General features: G+C 35.9%; 2 long non-coding RNA genes across 2 annotated transcripts; one reads left to right on the top strand and one right to left on the bottom strand.

The window, feature by feature from the left end:
- Positions 1–228: 228 nt before the first annotated feature.
- On the top strand, positions 229–7,580 carry LOC146758844 (uncharacterized). The gene is made up of 2 exons (XR_014933524.1): positions 229–3,255; positions 6,124–7,580. It is a non-coding gene; the product is annotated as an uncharacterized LOC146758844 (long non-coding RNA).
- A 340-nt stretch (positions 7,581–7,920) lies between these two features.
- LOC107318008 (uncharacterized) lies at positions 7,921–16,762 on the bottom strand. Its single transcript, XR_014933523.1, has 3 exons — positions 16,565–16,762; positions 13,565–13,664; positions 7,921–8,082 (listed from the first exon to the last, which is right to left on the bottom strand). It is a non-coding gene; the product is annotated as an uncharacterized LOC107318008 (long non-coding RNA).
- Positions 16,763–18,535: the final 1,773 nt, after the last annotated feature.

The following is an 18,535-nucleotide window of genomic DNA, read 5'->3' as shown; positions in this document are numbered from 1 at the left end:
GCTGCCACTCTCCCAGACCAGAACTTTCAGACAACATCTTTTTTAGAGAAGAAAAAGGAAACTGGTGTATACCTTCCCCACCAATGTCCTTGACTGAAACCACAGTTAAAGTCAGAAATGGAAAACAATATCTTGACCTTTTTAATTTCATGTAGGACTTATAAATGGCTGCTTGCTTGGCGTAGAACACCGTTGCCAAGTGGACAAAAGCATTTTCCCTTTCTGCAATTTTTTTTTAACGTCATATAGTCTATAAAGATTTTGCAGAGCATTGACTCCTGACAACTCCAGTCCTGATGGGTCTCCCAGGCTGCAGCCCGTCTCTCACCATGGCACACATCTCCATGTGTCTTGTAATGGTTTCCTTGAGTCCATTCAGCTTCTCTGCTGTCAGCATTCACCATTTTAGTTAATAAAAATAGTTAATGTTTACTTACCTCAATCGAAGCAGTAAACTATTTATTTGCCTTGCGATTATAATGGTGGCACTACATTATAGAATAAGACAAATGAGGTTTTTGCTTTCTGCACTTACTTGGAATTTGGCAAGGCAGACAGTTACTGACAGAACAAGATAACACGAGCAATTCACATTCACAGCGTGTACGAATCTGAACTGTGCAGAACCTCACAACTATCTAAATATTTACCTTAATGACTTCACAAAAAGGAGAGACTTTTACATGAGAATGAGGGAGACTGTGTTGGAGACAAACTTAGAGAATGCCTGAGAAATCAAGGACTGGTTAAAAATATCTACTCCAGTGAATTTCTGCTGGGAGATCCTTTACCACTGAATTAAGTTTTCTGGTGACTCTTGCATTTCTAACTGCAAGCAGATGCCACAGAAGATAGAAAAGGCATTCAGAAAAAGCACCAGTTTTTGACACACCCATAAAGCACTCAAAATCTCATTTCTCATGCTCTGCTCATATGTACTGTCATTCCAGCATAGGAACAGTGATGATGCAGGAGCACATATTATACTGATTTATGTGAACAAAGGGGTCACTGACAGTGAGAGGTTTAGAGGTTACTTTCTTTCATTTTTATAAAAGCACACATATCTTTTACATGGGCTATGTAGGATATTTCTGCTAATGGGAAGTTATCACATGTGCATCCTCTGCGTATAGTATACAGAGAAAATTTCAGCTAGAGTACAGAAACGTGCCTTGTTTTTCCCTACCTTTTTTTTTTCCCTCTTTTTTTCCCCATGTAAAACACCGACTTAGATGAATATCATGGTAGCCTTACTTTCTTGCTGAAAATGCCATCTTGACAGCTAGAGTTGGATATTTGCTGCCTTCCAAATCTGCAAGACTCAAACATTATCAAACATTACTAACTGGACTTTAAGAATTCTTTTAAAACTTCATTTAGTAAAGCATATACATTTGATCCTTAAAAATATATACATTATGCTAAAGATGAAATTACATTATTGACTGTCCAAATGCACTAAAATCTTTCATGGCTTTTGCTATATTTTGTAAAGTTTAGTTAAACTTTCATTTTTTCAGCATGTTAGTTTTTGTTACCAGACTTAAACTTAATCAGCTGGCACTTCAGTAAATGGCAGTAGCTTAAGCCTGTTTCCATGGGCTGAATTCTTTTACAGTGCTTGTATTTGCAACAGAAAAGATTTGTAAGGGAATCAACATTCCAAGGTTTCATTGTAAATAACTAACAAAGGTGAAAAAGAGTAATCAGCTCATATGGTGAGATGTATGGCTCATATGAGAGATCATATCTGAAGGGAGACAGAAAAAAAGGTCTGTGCTGTTTTAACCAGATATTTAAAATACAAATATAACAAGGAATCCAGTCCTAAAGACATCTCAGGGACCCAGTGGTTAGTGACCTTACTTCTGGTATGTAAAAAAGAATTGCTTGTTAACCAGCTTGAAGAACAGTCTTTGCAAGGCTCAGGCCCTTTGTAGTCTTCACACGAAGGTGTAATCTAGACCACAATAATACCTAGACTTTACCTGCTAACAAACATGAAAATCATAAACATGGGTTTCTCTCAAGTTAATTGATTTGAATTGCTCTTTGAGGCACAGTCTTGTGGTATTAACATCGTCAAAGCCAGAGTTGCAATGTCTGCAGCATTTGGATGCACCAGTTGTGGCTGCACTATGCTCTAATTAACTTTAATAAGAACCTAATTTGGAAATAATTACTGAAGAGTTGTCTTCTCTAAAACTTTCTTTAAAAGCAGGGCATATTTACGAGTAACTTCCATAATAAACTTCCAAATCTGACCATCTCCTACCCACACAGAGACCTCACTTTGGCATCCTACCAGAAAATGTAGTAAGCTAGCTACTATTTGGTAAATTATATATTTGTTTGGTATGCTTGGGCATGTCTTGAAGATAGTCCATAGAACTACACTTGCAGGGTTGTGATTTGTATTCCTTCTAAGTGGCCTCAAGGTGAAGGCGTTATTCATATTTTAATGTAAATATGAAACCTGAGCAACCCAGCCCGATCTCATTAGCTACTGTGTTTTACGCCAGAGTATGACAGACACCTCTTGAGAGATCCTTTCCCATCTGAATTACCTTGTGAGGCTAAGTAGATTTACCATGGAATCACTGATTAATGGTAAATATACAGTTGCCAGTAATGCTTTTAGATTTTCCTTTTGAAGAAGAGCTGCATTTCAAGGAGCTGTTGCCTTTTCTGTAAGTATAATTTCCATGTGTTGCCACCCCTAAAGGAAAGCAAATCATTAGGTAGCCTAATAATCATATTCTTTTTTCTATAAAATCCTAGTGTCTTCAGTTCTTTATCTGGAAAACAACTAAGTAAAACTGAAATGAAGAAAAACACACCACCAATGTAAGGGAAAACCATTCAATGAGGACAATACAAAATAATGTGCCTAGCAACCCTTCCCCCTCCTTCTTCAGAAAGCTGTTAAAAGATCAAGGTACAGAAACATTGCAAAATAAACAAGCTCTACAGATTTTGCTGTAGGTGGGACCATCTGGACCCAGGTAATATCACCCTAAACAATTTGCCCTTCAGTTGCAGGGGTAGGGATAGAGTCTTGCGCCTCATAGCTAAAAAGCTGAGATGGCAATGTAACTTATTTGCACCTTGATCCCATTATAGAAAATAATAATTATTTGTTATTTCAGATAAGGCAAAGCACCAACATCACAAAGTGACCAAGCACCAGATTACATGTTCATGCTATCTGATTTGTGTCAAGTATCTAAAAAACACCAACTGAGCTAACAGGTATGTGCTGATATTCAAGTGGCTTTCTGTGCTGTATTTCTGCAGACCAACTAGACCACAATCTAGTGTTCTTCCTTAGTATTTCTTTCTATGCACCACGATTTTGTCTAGCCTTAGAGCAATGTTACAAAGATGGACTGCTTATGCCCTGTGCAAGACCTTATCTGTTTAATGCTGAATTAAACATGTATTGATGAATAAACATGAGACTGAGTAGTACTAGTGTATTTACAGTGAAGCAAAGCAGAATAGTTTTCAGCAACCAGCCAAGAATTCAGTCCTTTTAGAAACTTGTAGCATGCTCATATTTTACATTCTTAAAATGATCTTTTAAAGTAATGCAGTCAGAGGGGTGGCTCCTGAAGGTCATATAGTGTTACTGATGAAAAACTTAGGCAGGAAGCTGTGAGAGTTCTACTAGATGTGAAGCTTGCTCACACTCTGGAATTTTAAGAGCAACTTTGAATATGTTCTGAGCAATGTAAGGAACTAACTCTTAACTTCCTGTGCAAGAACTGTCTTGTTGGAGTCTTGTAGATTTTACCACACAGAAATTACTTCCAATTAGGACCTAAGGCTGTTTCAAACAACAGAATCCTGACTTATGTATTAGAAGGCAGGTAAGTTGATTATGGCAACAATAGAAATAACAAGATTTACGTGCTAACCTTGCTGCACTATTCTTCTAATAGCGTGATTCGTGGTCACAATTAGAAATTACTAAAAACATGAAGACAAAGAACAAATATCATCTGATTTCAATTTATGTCAAAGCATTATGCTTCCTGCTATGAGGTCACGCTGCATGAAGATGGGAACAGTTGCAGCACACTTACTTACAAATCATGGTTTTGTTTTATGTGAGCTTGGACTTTTTCAGATTATAGGTCACTTGATTCCCTAGCTATATGTTGAGTATTCTGGAGTGCAAATTAGAGTCTTAGGCTTACTGATATAAACTGTTCTGAAAGGAATAAGGAAGCATGAATACCTTCCTTTGCAAGATCATTTTGGTTACTGCTAGAATTGTATTGTTTTGATAGAAGTACTAAGGTTATAACTGGGAAAGCAATTCCAAACGTATTACTGTAAAGAGATAATACTTCTACTCCAAAATAAATGTTGATATTAAATGAAGGCATCAGGTTAAAACAGCAGGACTCAAACCTATTATAGAGAGGAAAGTCAAACCAGTAGATGAAAGAAGTGTAATAAAGGATTCATTACATTCAGATTACATGGGTGAAAATTTCCTTTTCTTGTACAATCTCAAAAAAAGCCCAGTCTAATAATCTTCCCAGATAATCACCAAAACACATTTTGCTCCATGCCTCTACCTCTTCTTTTTTACTTTTACAGTTTTCCACTCCAATGACTGTTAGATATGTATGCAATTATCTACTTGGTTATCTGTTCTAATACATTGGATACAGTCAATCAATTTTCACTGCAGTTATAGTTAAGAAAGCTAGAAATGCCTTCATGCCTTAGCTGCTAGCTGTATGCTGGCATAGAGTAGGTGCAAATAACAAAATGCCAAGTGATACTTTTAAACAGAGATCACAGCACAGTTTAATGCAGCTCCTGCCTCTATTACACTGTCAGTTTCCTCTTTGGGTTCAGGAATCCACCTTCTCCTTGATTCTTATTTTAATCTGATAAACATATAATTTAAGAAACTTTTGTTTTGACTTCAGCTTCTCGTTTCTATAGTGCCCCCCTCAAGTCTGTGCTGATTATTCTTCTTTCTTTATAGGCTAACATTTTTTAATAATTGAAAGGTAAGGAATAAAATAATACAGCTTAGATTAGTTAGAACTTGCATTACATTTCTGCACAAGGGTGTTCCCTTTGCTTCTCTGCATGTATCACAAGCAATAGGACATGAGGTAGCTCTATCTCTTGTTCTCCGCTTTTTCACTGGGAAAGAAATGACTTGCAAGTTTCTCTGGCTGATGCACTAACTAAAGAGGTTCGGGTCTCTTTCCCCTATGAATGGTAATGGCTTCAGAAGAAGAAAGAGATACAGGCTGTATAGGATCTTACAGGAGATCAACCGAAGTACTGTTCTGGGAAGAAAAATATCAGGTTTATGTCCTTATGTAAAGAGATTAGTTAACTTATAGCTTATTAAAAAGTTGAGTATTGGGTTAGAGTAGTGGGTATGACTAGTACAGCTGCGCTGTCTCCTTTATAATTGTTGAAGTGGGCTGTTGGCCTGCTTAGGGCTTAAAGGATAGGATATTTGAGACTAGTGGTAACTTGGGTTGGAATCAATCTTAGTTGGCAGCTGAGCATATGCTAGACAGACTGAAACCCTAAAGCCTGAAAGTTCGGGGATATCTTAGATGCTATAATGCATGAGAGGATCTGTATTTGAAGATAAGCTTAACATTAACTTAAGTGACTTATTTTAGCACCTATATGTATTTGAAATTATGGCTCAGCTTCCTCTAGAGCTTCTTTCAGACATAGCCTGCAGACACTGTAGATAAAGGCAAGTCTGGACCATAGTAGTTATTCCTCATTTGCCTGAAATTCTCTTTGCTTAATGTATTGTGTTGGATTTTGGACAAGCAGATCTTTTTAGTAACTTATTATTTGCTTTCTGTCATTTAAACACTTAATTTTTGCATTCTAATGCATTTCTCAGAAACTTCAAAACTTTTTTGCTCAGAAATCCTGAAGATAGACTGCTTTCAATTGGAATTTTGAGATTGTATCCCATGTTTAAAATTGTGGTAAGAAAAATAAAAAGCATTCATTGAAAATATTAAACAACCTCCACCCAAAATCAAACAATATGCCGGAAAAAACATAATGTTTACAGTGGACTACTCTATTTATTTCTTCTTTCTCATTTTTCAGTTCAGACAAACAAAGTATGCCATCATTCTCTCGGTTCCAGTCTCAACCTGCACACTGCCACATCACTGCACTCCAAGTCACCTGCTGAGCTATTCATAACACTTCCCATTGCACCAAGAAGGACTAGGAGGTCCTGCATCCAAGTACTAACTGTGTTTAGCTTGTGGTGATCAACAAAATCACAGCAAAAGGTAATTAATAAATAGTTTTCAGACGGGCACTGTATGCTTTCCTCTGAAATTAATTATTACAGGATTTAGGTTAGGCTAATGTGAGCTACATTAGTATTTTATTATAATAGCGCTGAGACACCAAAATAGTTACAGCTTCATAGTTTGTGCAGGATTCAAATTGCAGGAAATACAGCATGGCCTGCATAAAACCTGAAAAGAAGTGAAGCAGCCATTCAGACCTGCACACACTGGGATTTCCTATCATTTGTTTTTCTTTTGTTGTTCCACTGGTGCTGCTCACCTCTAAGCAATAATCTAGAACGTTTCCTGATTTTTAAAGAAGTCCCTTTAAATCTAAGCCTTTCTGTGATTATATTTCATACGTAATTGGAGTAAACAATGCTTTCATTTTCCAAATGCTAAGATATGTATAAGAATTCCTTTCCATTGCAGGGGAGTTGGATTAGACGACCTTTAAAGGTCCCTCCCAACTACAAGGAGTCTGTGATTCTATAATGTGAGCACATGGGCTATTCTGCTGTGTGGGCTCTTCATTTTTGCTATTGTATTTATACTGTTTTGTTGTTTTTAAAGTCTGGTACAAGGAAGCTAATACAACTGTTTCCAGCCCTTTGGGGGCTGGATTCAGTCCAAATGCATGAAGGATGTAGACCATCATCTTAGTAAAAACACTTCCCAAATTTGTCTTTTAGCTAAAACGAGGCCACCTAGAAGATGAAAACCTTTCTTCTTTTTCTTTTCTTCCCCCCCTCCAAAGCCCCCTAAAAAACATAATTACACTCTGATTTAAAACTCTAATTGAGTGCACTTGTATTGGTAAGATGTTCCTTCCCTTTAGGGACCGTATTCCTATTAGTCACACAAGCTGTCTAATCATTTCATGGCCTTTCCTTTCTTTTTTCTTCCCTCCCCCCCCCCACACTCTGCACTTCTATTACAAATGAGAAATTTAAAGCTTTTTATTTATTTACTTGCAAGTATCACAATTATATCCCTATAAATTCAGCAGTCACTTATGCTGAAACAATAAGTCACATCTTCATTCACTGTAAATTATGATTCTGTGGAATTCAGCAAGGAAAAAATAACTTACTTATATCAGCTGAGAATCTGACCCATGATAACAAAATGAATATAATGAAGAGGTGTAAAACTGTAATTTCTTCAATCTGGAGAATTTATATCCTGGCTACTAAAGCACAGCAGCTGTACTGTTAGCTTGAATTTCATTAGTGTTACAAGTTTTTTTTCCTTTAAACAGAATTGCACCCCCCCCCAAAAAAAAAAATCATTCAAAAAATCCTTCAAAAATACAATATAACACAGTCCTTCTGGTTAAGGACATTGTACATTCTATAAATATAATGGGCTTTGTAGATGACACTACCTTTCCTTTGGCTGGGTAGGCGACTTTACTTGAACTTTGATTTTGTAATGAGAACAAAGGGAATGCTGGAATTACCCTTTTTTTTTCCATTACCCACCTCTGCTATCTCTAAGCTTAGCTTTCTGGGCTTTCTAGTTTGTGAAACTCTCTGAAATTGCACTTTTACAATTAGAACTTACGCCTCACCAAGTACTTTGTTAAGCTGACAGTACTTACCTACAGCCATAAAGGAGTATTCAAATTCTAGGTTATAAGTAGTCTACATTGTTTTTCTTCCACCAGATCACACAGAATGCTGGTAAGTACTGGTAAAATCCAGTATGTGAGCTTTTCTAAAGCTAAGTAGTTAAGTTATAGCTTCTGTAGTCATTGCATAGCCTGTAAAATAAAAGACACTAGCATTTAAGCATATTTTACATTCTTTGCCTTCAGGCCTTAATTCATAAGCATCATCTTTGTTGTAAGTTTAAAGCTTTCAAGGGAAAACACTCAATTACATACAGTGTATGGAAAATCTAGGTCTTAACCGCTAATCTGTGGCTTGTAATGAATTTGGATGGAAAAAATTCAAGGCTCTAAACTATCATGTTTCTCTCCTGCTTCTCTTTATTGACTGCAAAAGTTTTAGGATTTCTCAATGAAGTTCATCATTTGCTTAAATAAGAAAACAAAATGATCCACCATGAATCTTTTCAATTCTGTAAATCTTTCATTGCTTCTGGGTTTGTTTGTTTTTGATAAAGATTTATCCATGATTGCATGAAGGAAAATAATAAGGAATATTTCTAGAAATAATAAAAGCTGCTTATAAAAGTCAGTATTTACTGTACTGGATGCAAAAAACACACAGGTCATCATTTTTCAGGTATAGAAACAAAAGATATCAGAAATACAATTAATAGTAGAGGACCAGATATACTGGTGAACATGTACATAAGTCAACTAAAATAGCAGGCTGCTTTCTGTTTCCTTAAGCTGAAGATCAAGCTCAGGACACATTACTTTTCCATTATGGTGCCGGTAATTATTCTCCTTTCTGCTCTGTCAGATTTGGATGTATTTGGTCTTATCTTAAACAAACACATCTGGTGGTGAATCTGAAAATATGCCTTGTTTCAGACCCCAGACCTTCCTTCCTCACATACAAGGACCCTGAGGATGTTCAATGCTATTAAGGAAAAATTCCAAGACTGTAAGAAAGCCTCCGAATGAATAATATTTTAGAACAGTAGCCCAAGGCTGCAGCATTTAATTGAATTCATTGAATTTCAGCTAAGTAGGCAACTATCTTTCTGACCTGAGGGAGACCTGTATATATTAATAACATAAATGTTATTAACAAAGCAGCTAACATAGCACGGGAGACAAGTTAGGAAGTTTTATGTTGTTAAGTGAAAAAAAATACCTTTGATTGATATGATTCGTGATCAGTCATTTACATCTTACTGTTGTGACCTTGCTGATCCTCACAGTTCTGCTGCATTACATTTAATTGCCACAGTGTGTAATTGCTATGTGCCAGTTGTTATCACCCGCACTGTAGATGGGCTATTTGTCATTTAACTGTGCTTAATTAATAATAGAAAATCCTAACTCAACATTCACTTTTGACAGCCTGAGTTCATGATGAATTGTTTGCTACTTAGTTATTATGATACTGTGCAAGTGACTAACTGTCAGCTGAGAAGGAACAGGCTGAAGTACAGCGGATGTTTGTGGTATGCTGAAGGAACAAATTTAGCAGAACAGTTTAGGATTAAAAATACCGCAATGTCAACAGTCAGGAATCATTTGGATATCTTGTGGCTCCATGAAGGCAATTCAGAGGAGCAGCTGAATTTTCATGTGTGAACATGCTGATTTTGGAACTCCCTTAAAATCGTGGGTAATACTTGTTAGGCCAAGTTTGGTAGAGGATGGAATATCATCTGAGCTGCTGTCAGAAGAAAGGCTGTGTTTATGGAGTTTATCAGGAATGCAGAGACAAAACAACAAGAAGTCATAATATTCTAGAATAGTATGTATGTTTTCTTCCACCAGTTGCTGACAGAAAATGAAGTTCAGTAAACTGCTCTATTTAGTAAGGGTACAAAAATTCACATATTGAAAACATGCAGCTTCTTCATCCCTGGCACCCCCCTGTCTTACCACTGTCTAATTTGCATGGCCTTTAAAACCTACAATGAGAGAAAACTAAATTCTTAATCAAGAGAAAGTAAATGAAGGTAAGAAACACCAGGGAGAATAGGGGCTGTTGTCCACTGCTATCACATGCTCACACTTTCTCAGGGAACTGGCTCAGGAAATGACAGACTCTCTACCAGTAACAGCTTTCTTTGCAAGCTTTCTCGATAAATCCAAATATGAAATACTCATAGCTAAAAAGCCCACTTGATTGATAGATTTTAGAAAATACCCCCTTTGCAGACATCATTATAGATAGCAATTTACATCAACAATTCATAACTGCATCATCTTTCTAAATCTGAAACTGATGATTTCTAAAAACGTGTCCCAGATATTCCTTATTGCCAATAAAGGTGATACTTTCCAATAAGCAGCTTAGATGCAACACTGAGAAACTTGGCTTCTGATCCACATCTGAGAATCTGTAAGTGTGAGTAGTTTGGAGACACTGGAAGCATCTGTGAGAGGAATTTTGGCACTGGCTCTTCCTATCCTGATACGGAACTGGCAATAGTTTAAAACCATGAGAAATAGGCTTTGAGGCATGAGTTCCCTCAGAAAGAAGTGACTTTATCAATATAAGCCAAAGTGGTGGCAGTTACGTCATTTTTTCAGAATGAACAGGAATGGTTAAGGAAAATAATGAAGTTCCTATTAGACTTGTAATGGTAGAGGTTGTTTACAGAGGAGCACAGACTCTAAATGTTGGTACCAGCAAACTCATTACAAATCATGCAACACTGGGTTTGCTTTTTTGGCAATATATCTCTTCTCACCTGGGCAACTCTCAGATGGATTTAACACACTTGATTAGCTTCTATTTGTCACTATTGTAACAATAAAGAGATTTATTCTATCCAGCTTGGTGCTGGCATCCTTGTTCACCAGAGTGAATGCTTTCTAAAGCCTTAAAGTCTGTGAAAGGTCTTCTGCTATTATACATCTGCCATTGTACACAGTTCAATGTATGGAATTATATAATGGAAAATTTACTTCTTCTGCAAAACAGTCATCAGTGAGGCCATAGAGAAGAATTTAATATTTCATTTGTTTTAAACATCGTAACAAGATTTCACAAGGAGAAATCATATCAACAAAATCCTAACAGTTATTGCTATGTTTCAACCTGTGCTCTCATGTGCTTGTACTGAAACATGATGGAGCCTTTCAAATACACAGCATTAAATATCAGCAAGTAGTAATAATAATGAAAAATGTGAAAACTGTGGCATGGGCTTCTTTGTTTATCTTTTTGTATAAATAATTCCATACCATAAGGGATTTTTGTGTCCTTTATAAGGCCCTTTATACTGTTTACTTACTGCTCACTGCTAATGATCATTTCTTACCTATAGATTAGAGCAGTGTTTCCTATCTTTCCTGCTGGGCAGAAGCTTTTAGCTATGGCAGCCAAAGGCTCCAAGGCACAGACATTCCTGCTGCATTAATATGACCCTTAGAGAAAGCACTGGAATTACCTGTACTGTGAATGCATTCAACTGATGGTAAAAATGAATGTCTCTCTTGGGACTTAGACACATGGGAAAGAGGGCAACCAGTGAGAAGCTGTTGTCTTCTGCTCCTAACTACTCTCCTTTATTCTGCAAAACACAGCTGCCCTTTTGAGCAGTATTGCTAACGCAAGGAAAGGCATATTGCAGTTTTGGTTTCCACTTTGTGATTTTTGATGAGCCAATCAAACTTCTTAGGTTAGATAATAATTACCTATGAGGCTATTTCCTGATATTTTATGGCAACAATTTCCAGTCTCTAATTTTATTACGTTGAATATTTGTTCTTCATGATGATCAGCTAAATTGCATGTCACAGCCTTACTTTCTCACTGCATTGCAATGGAGCAGGAAATGAATGCCAGCATAGCAGCTAATGACACACATACTTTCAAGATGGATTTAAGCCAGAATGATTCACAGCTACATCTATGAAAATTTAGACATTCAGAGCACTTTCATAAACATGCATCAGTCACTCATCTCCTACCTAACAACAAATATCAAAATAAATATAACTGTAAAGAGAGTATATTGATATTAATCCTGAAAATATTTGTCAATTGCTCTTTGTGTTATTTAACTACTCGTATTAGATGGAGTTTCTTTACAAATACCTCTTCTGAGACGCATTAGAATATCTTTTCCTGTCTCTAACTGCACATCTAAACAATGGCTCACCTTACTCTATCAATCTAAAGTGATTTAATGTGTTAGATAATTGAAAATACTCACTCTGGTTGCTATTCAGCAGCTGACATGCTTTTTGTTGGTTCTGTGTTTTTTTTTCCTTTCTTTTACATCTTTTGAAATAAAACCAGGCTAATGAAGTTATTCATTTTCTGGAGATAATTAATAGCTTGTTGGTTTTTCTCTTCAATTCGCTTTCATGAGAGAATCTCTCATAAAATCCAGTTCAGTATTTGTCTGATTTCTCCAATTCAATTGCTCCAATTCAGTTATGCCTGCAAGTTTCCTCTGTTAATTCAAGCACTGCTTACAAGTACTTTTGCAAAAAAAACCCAAAAAAACACAAACAAAACCAACCCCAGAAACAACAGACCAACTGTCATTACAACAACAAAACAAGAATTCTGGATAGATTCAACGGAATGGTTTTGTCACTGTAGAAGTCTCCTAATTCTGACAGCCTCATCAAAAACCCAGCAGAGAAAACATGGATGCTCCTTTTGGCCACACTCATCTTTCAGTGAGCCCTAAGGAGAATGGACACTGGTTAATGGCCAAGATTCAATTTTGGATCACAACGTAGTTATTTTTATCTGACAGAATCCTGGTCAGCATAGCAGCCAAGCTGCTATTCAGCTGAAGTTCCTGGTACAGCTTTTAACTTGATGCAAATTGACATAATTCTATTAAGGCTAATGCAGATTCTAAATTTGCTTTGGATTTATTTTTGGGATCACTAGGAATATATTGCTGAGGAAGACTGCTATCAAGATCGAGGTCCAAGTTACTAAAACAAGAATATTGTCAACATCACACAGTATTTTTCTAAATAGCTCAGACTTGAAATAAATCTTTTTGTAGCTAAAATATATTTTAAAAAAACATATATGGGGTGGGATTGAACCTGGTATTTTATCCCACCTGGTTGCTGCAGGTGAAATCACAGGCTGTCTGGTCAGAACCAAGGAACTTCTCTCATGCAACAGGGAGCACAAATCAATCATGTTCTACCTGCACAGGATTTCATCTTTTTTGCCATAAAATACACAGTAAGGCCCAAATCCTTTATTGCGTATTTACTTATAGAAGAATTAAAAGAGTGACTCTTTCCTTGGGAAGCTCTCCATATTCTACCTGGATATTTTCTTTAAGGTATAAGAGAAATTATTTATGGAAGAGATACATTAGTATTCCAGGCAACTGTTTCTTTAAGTCCTATTTGTTTTTCTGTTGTTACTGTATATAAATCATACACATAAACTCCTGTCAAAATATTTTTCTCCACATACAGCAATGATGAAGGGGGCAAGAGGTTTGCAAATGCTGAATACCATTGCTGAATTGCTTTGCTGCATCTGTATTTGTGAACTCCTGAATACTGTGAAACTGTTTAGGCTGCTGAAGGGATCAGTGAACTGAGAGCAAAACTGAGCACAAGTAATGCACAAAAACAAGAGAAGGAAGAAACTCACGTTTAGATGGAGCTGTCTTTGTAGCGGCATAATGAATGCAGCCATTAAACAAAGATTTTACAGCAAGGGAAAGGCTGTCTGTAGGAGGGAGAAGCCAGTTCTGCCAAAAGAAAAAGAGAGAGATTCTTCATAGTGAAATGCAAACATCTCATTTGCTCACAGTCACTGTAATGGATTGGAAAATGAATATTAAGCTCCTCCAGGATTATCTAATTCTTTTATGAGGGTATGTGTGTGTGCATGCATGTGTGCGTGTTCATACATGCACATCTGAAAACAGACACTATGTTACGTAACTACAATTTTATTCCTTTTATTATTTCTTGCTGGCAAATAGCTATGCTTAAAGGTCAAGCTACTACAAGACATAAAGTTAACAACAGGGACAGAAACTGCTGAGGTAGCAGAATTCAGTGAAATGTTTCTTCAGATGCTTGTATTTCTTACTCTAGCACATAAAAAGCTCATGAAAGTCCCAGGGGAGATGACAATATCCCAGACTTGAGAAAAAAGCATCTGGTACACGAGGACCAAGGGCTGGTAGTTCCTAGCTCTGCTCTAGAAACAAACCATCAGGAGTAAAGTAAGCACAACAAAACTCGCAAGGCTGATGGGGAGGAATGATCTAGCCTTCCTACAATTGTTCTCACTACAAATCTTTTCCAGCATCTTTTCTGAGCTTTCGGGTGCATTTTCTTTTATCTTGATGAGTTTGATCCATGCTTAATGCTTTAAAGTCAGCTTAAGAATGACCCCTCTGAAACATCCAAACATAATCCTAAACATAAGGTGTCTGTTTTCCAAGATGCAGAGTAACCAGTGTATACTTCCCACATTGTTGGCAATCTGGTCTCAGTGACTCATGCTCAAATTTGAGAAATAATTCATAGCAGAAGCAGTGAAGAAGAATTATGGTCCTGCATGAAATAGATAACCTTGTCCTGACAGTTCAGTTTTCAACCTCAAATACTTTGTTCAGAGGAGAAAAGCCCAGAGATGTATTTCACATAGGGCTCTTAGACACTGCTGAGCTAAATTTACACCAGAAGGTAGAAAACCTGACCATGGTCAGTCATGGGCAACATAATACCAAGGGTATTGTGGGTCTGTTTAGAACATGAGATAAAGCAAAAAGTTGATTTTCAATTTCAAACCTACCTATCTGCAACCAGTCCACAAATCATGCTTGGATTAGCCACACAGCTACCCCTTTGAATTCATGCAGGGCTATAGGAAAGTCAGGGCGTTCTTTATCAACTACAACACTGAGGCCAAAATGAAGGACACAATATGCAGTGAAATAATATGGGAGATTTTTCTAAAAAGCTGATATGACAGAGAACATTAGTTTTCCTAAAACATACATTTTTTCTGTATGTGACTGCAAGCACTAACAGAAATATTTTGACAATACCTGAGTTCTTAAGATTAGGGTTAACTATTCTGCAAGTGAAATAGCCTCTAAAAATCAGTAGTTATGGCTCTCTGAATCGGATCAAACCCCACCAACACTTTCCCTTTAATTTTTTGAGGAAGCTAAGAAACAAAATTGGCATGCAGAAGAGGAAAAAAATATATATACATATATATATATATGCATATGTATATATACATACAGATATATATACACACACACTCAAGCACAACACCACTTTAACATCTTAACCACAAATTCCACTTTTTCCCAGGCAAAGTAATTCCTATCTTAAGTAAAAATGCCACTATTTTAAAGTGCATAATTTAACATTCATTTAAGTTAATAATATACTTCAGAATATTGCTTTTTGGAAAATCCACCCACTATCCTAAATATTCTAGAGCCTTATCAGCCACGCAAATTCTCCTGCTTAATAAATCACTTTGGTAGCCAAGATGTCAGACTTCACTACCTACCATGTAAAAGGAGATCTCCCTGGTGAGACCTGGATAATTACAAAAGCATTATTTGCTTCAGATTTGCTTCAGTGGGCCAGAATGTTCACAGTGTGTGAATTAATCTCTAAGTCAAGGGACTTACGTGATGATACCTTATCTCCTGAATAATTTGAATTAAGTACATGGATGACGAAAAAAAGGGATAACTTTTTTATATTCTCTTATATCACTTTTCTGTCATATAAAATTGAAGAGTAATAAATGGAATCAAAGAATACACTTATGCGTGAGAACAGAGGACTTACATATCAAACAGTGAAATAAATTTGAAGGGAAACATTTTTCAGTAGTCACTTGCTACTGGTCTGCAGATTGGAAAGTCTGGATAACAGAAGATAGATCATTGCTTTTGCAAGGTTTATTATGTGTTCTCATATTGCTTGATAGACTTGTACATAGATTAGGAATCTTGTTGCCCTCACAGAAAGTTAAAATTGATTCAATTGAAATGGTAATGGGACTCCGTCTCATACTCCTCACCTAATGTCTTAATTGTTTCTCAAAGAATAACATTCAAAGAAGCATAGAATATGTGTGTATATAAAAAATAAGGAGTATTTTTTAATGTTGTATGCAAGGAATGTGAAAATGAGCTTATTCTTGCACATTTTTGGTGTGCTCTGTTATGTTATTTTGTTGTGTTTCACTAGAGAAAAAAACAAAACAAAACAAAAAAAAATACACATCTAACAGAACAGTTCTGAGTAACTGTAACATAAATGCTAAAATGGAAGACTATAACAAATGACCTAAGTCTGAATAAAAAGAAATGGTCATCGCTTTCAGAGTTTTCATTTCTTTCTTTCTTTTTTTTTAAAAACAGTATTTTCAAGTTTAGGCTTAGAAAATGTGTTGTTACAAATAGAAGTCCATTTTTTCCTCTTTCTCCTTCTACACTCTGACAAGTATTGCTAGTATTACACATTTTAACCACCAGTAACAGCTCCAAAACTCATCATCTTTGTAATCCTCTTTCTGACACTTAAATGAACCAAGGATTTATGATACTTCCTAGAAAATCTGTTACAGGTATCAGATAAGATGTTAAAATATGTGATGCAGTACCTGGTCAGCAAGTGAAGTACAAAGTGTTATGAAACTGCTGGACTTCCCAGAGTTCTCAAGCAGATTTTCCATCTTCTGAGGATGACAACCACAGAGGCTGCTTCAGTTTCCACACCCTACATTTGCTCATGACCACCTCTGGAAAGTGTTCTCAATTTTTTTTTTTTAAGTCCTGTGAAAAACTGTTCTACTGGAAATCTTTTGGAGTTAACATAGAAGAAACATTTTATGAAAAGAAGGAAATAATTTAGCCAATAAGCATTTAAATATGTAGCTGAAGGGAACAAATATGATACATGATACAAACCTAAGTGGTTTAAGCACTATGTCATGGATATTGGAATGGCAAATGGTATGCTACATCAATTCCTACACATTTATCAGACAGATATAATATTAAAAAGGACATAACACAAGTTAAAGCACCTAAAACTCATTCTATGTTGCTCACTTGAGGAAGTAGAGAAGAACATTATATTTATTCTTACCGAAATACATCAAACTTGCAGATACAAGAACTACAAGTAGCAAAGTGCAACCTACTTAAAGCTCACCCATATTTGAGAAGAAACTACTTGCAGGGCAGAAAAGGTAGATGAATCGTCTCGCTCATTCAGTACTTAACCTCATGTCTTAGACTGTCAAAAGTATGATAACTTTACATTACTGTTCCTGCTCATTGTAAACCATTTGAAAGTCATCAGTTCATTTTCTATCGGAGGCTAAATTAATTGTCAGATGCTATCTTGCAGACACTCCCACAGTGGACAGTCTAAAAGATGATGGAGCACTAAGCCTGAATTTTCTATTTCTAAAACAGAATGTGATTTCATTTAATCTCTATGCCATGCAGTTTTCCAAGTTATACTTACATAAGGATGGGTATCTGTGGAAGCGGCCAAAGTCCTATAATATAGAACTGGAATTAAGACAGTCACAGTCATAGTTTTATTGTAGGATTCTCAGCAGTACTGCAGAATGCAAACTAAATGGTTTTCTGATGATAAAACACTACACATATGATTCCACAAACATGACTATTTATAAAGTAGTCTTTATAGAATCTAATAACTGATTTATTTGAAGGAGAAAAGAACCGTTTACTTAAAACAAATGTTTAAATGGGAAAAGTTCAGTATTGAAGTCATAGCTGGTTATAACATAAGTTTGATGACTACAGACTTTCAGCTTGTACTATCAGTTTATTCAGGAGAATGTTATAGAACTGATTTTTATCAAACCTATTTACTGATAAATGCATAAGGAAAAAGAAATCCTCTCAAGTCTGAAAAGCAACCTGCTGCCCCATATTTACATTACTGTATGTCTTAAATTGCCTGTCTTCAGTTCCTCTGCAAGCAAAAATTGGTTGATTAATTAATGAAAGATATTGGTACAAAAAAAAGAAAGAAAATTGGAAATTAGTGTTTTGAAATGTTATATATTTACTCAGATAAAACAGACTTTACTTAATGTATATTAAAAATTTATTCCATAAACAAAGCGTGATAAGTTTGCATATATAATTGTTCTGAAATTTGTGACTATAATCCTGTATCTGATTGCTGGAATTTGTTTTTAATTATTTATAACGTCCTTGAAGTTTCAGCTTTACAGATTTCAGAGGAACACAAAAATTACTTTCATTTCAAGGTAATTCTGTAGTTTTTAAAAAAAATACCACTGGAATCAAATTGGCCATTCCACAATCATCCCTCATAAAATACGTATTAATTCTTCTTGGACTTAATGGCCATCCCGTTTTTTTTTTCACACTAACCAAGTCAGTTCACAGGACTGACTTATTGTTCAATAGATAATGTGAACAACACTCTGACTCTTAAATGGTCTGACATTTCATTTATAAGAGAAATGTACTGTAGGTTTTCTATGAGTTTTCTTACAACAATCTTTTGTATTCTAGAGTCTACTGGCATAATGTAATAAAAGATACATCTATCTAACCATAAA

The sequence above is a fragment of the Coturnix japonica genome, chromosome 12 (assembly GCF_054131305.1).
Source record: "Coturnix japonica strain WE chromosome 12, WE-NBRP24, whole genome shotgun sequence".
Lineage (NCBI taxonomy): Eukaryota > Metazoa > Chordata > Aves > Galliformes > Phasianidae > Coturnix > Coturnix japonica.
Note: the sequence above shows the minus strand (reverse complement) of the source record. Positions and strands in the feature narration are given on the sequence as shown.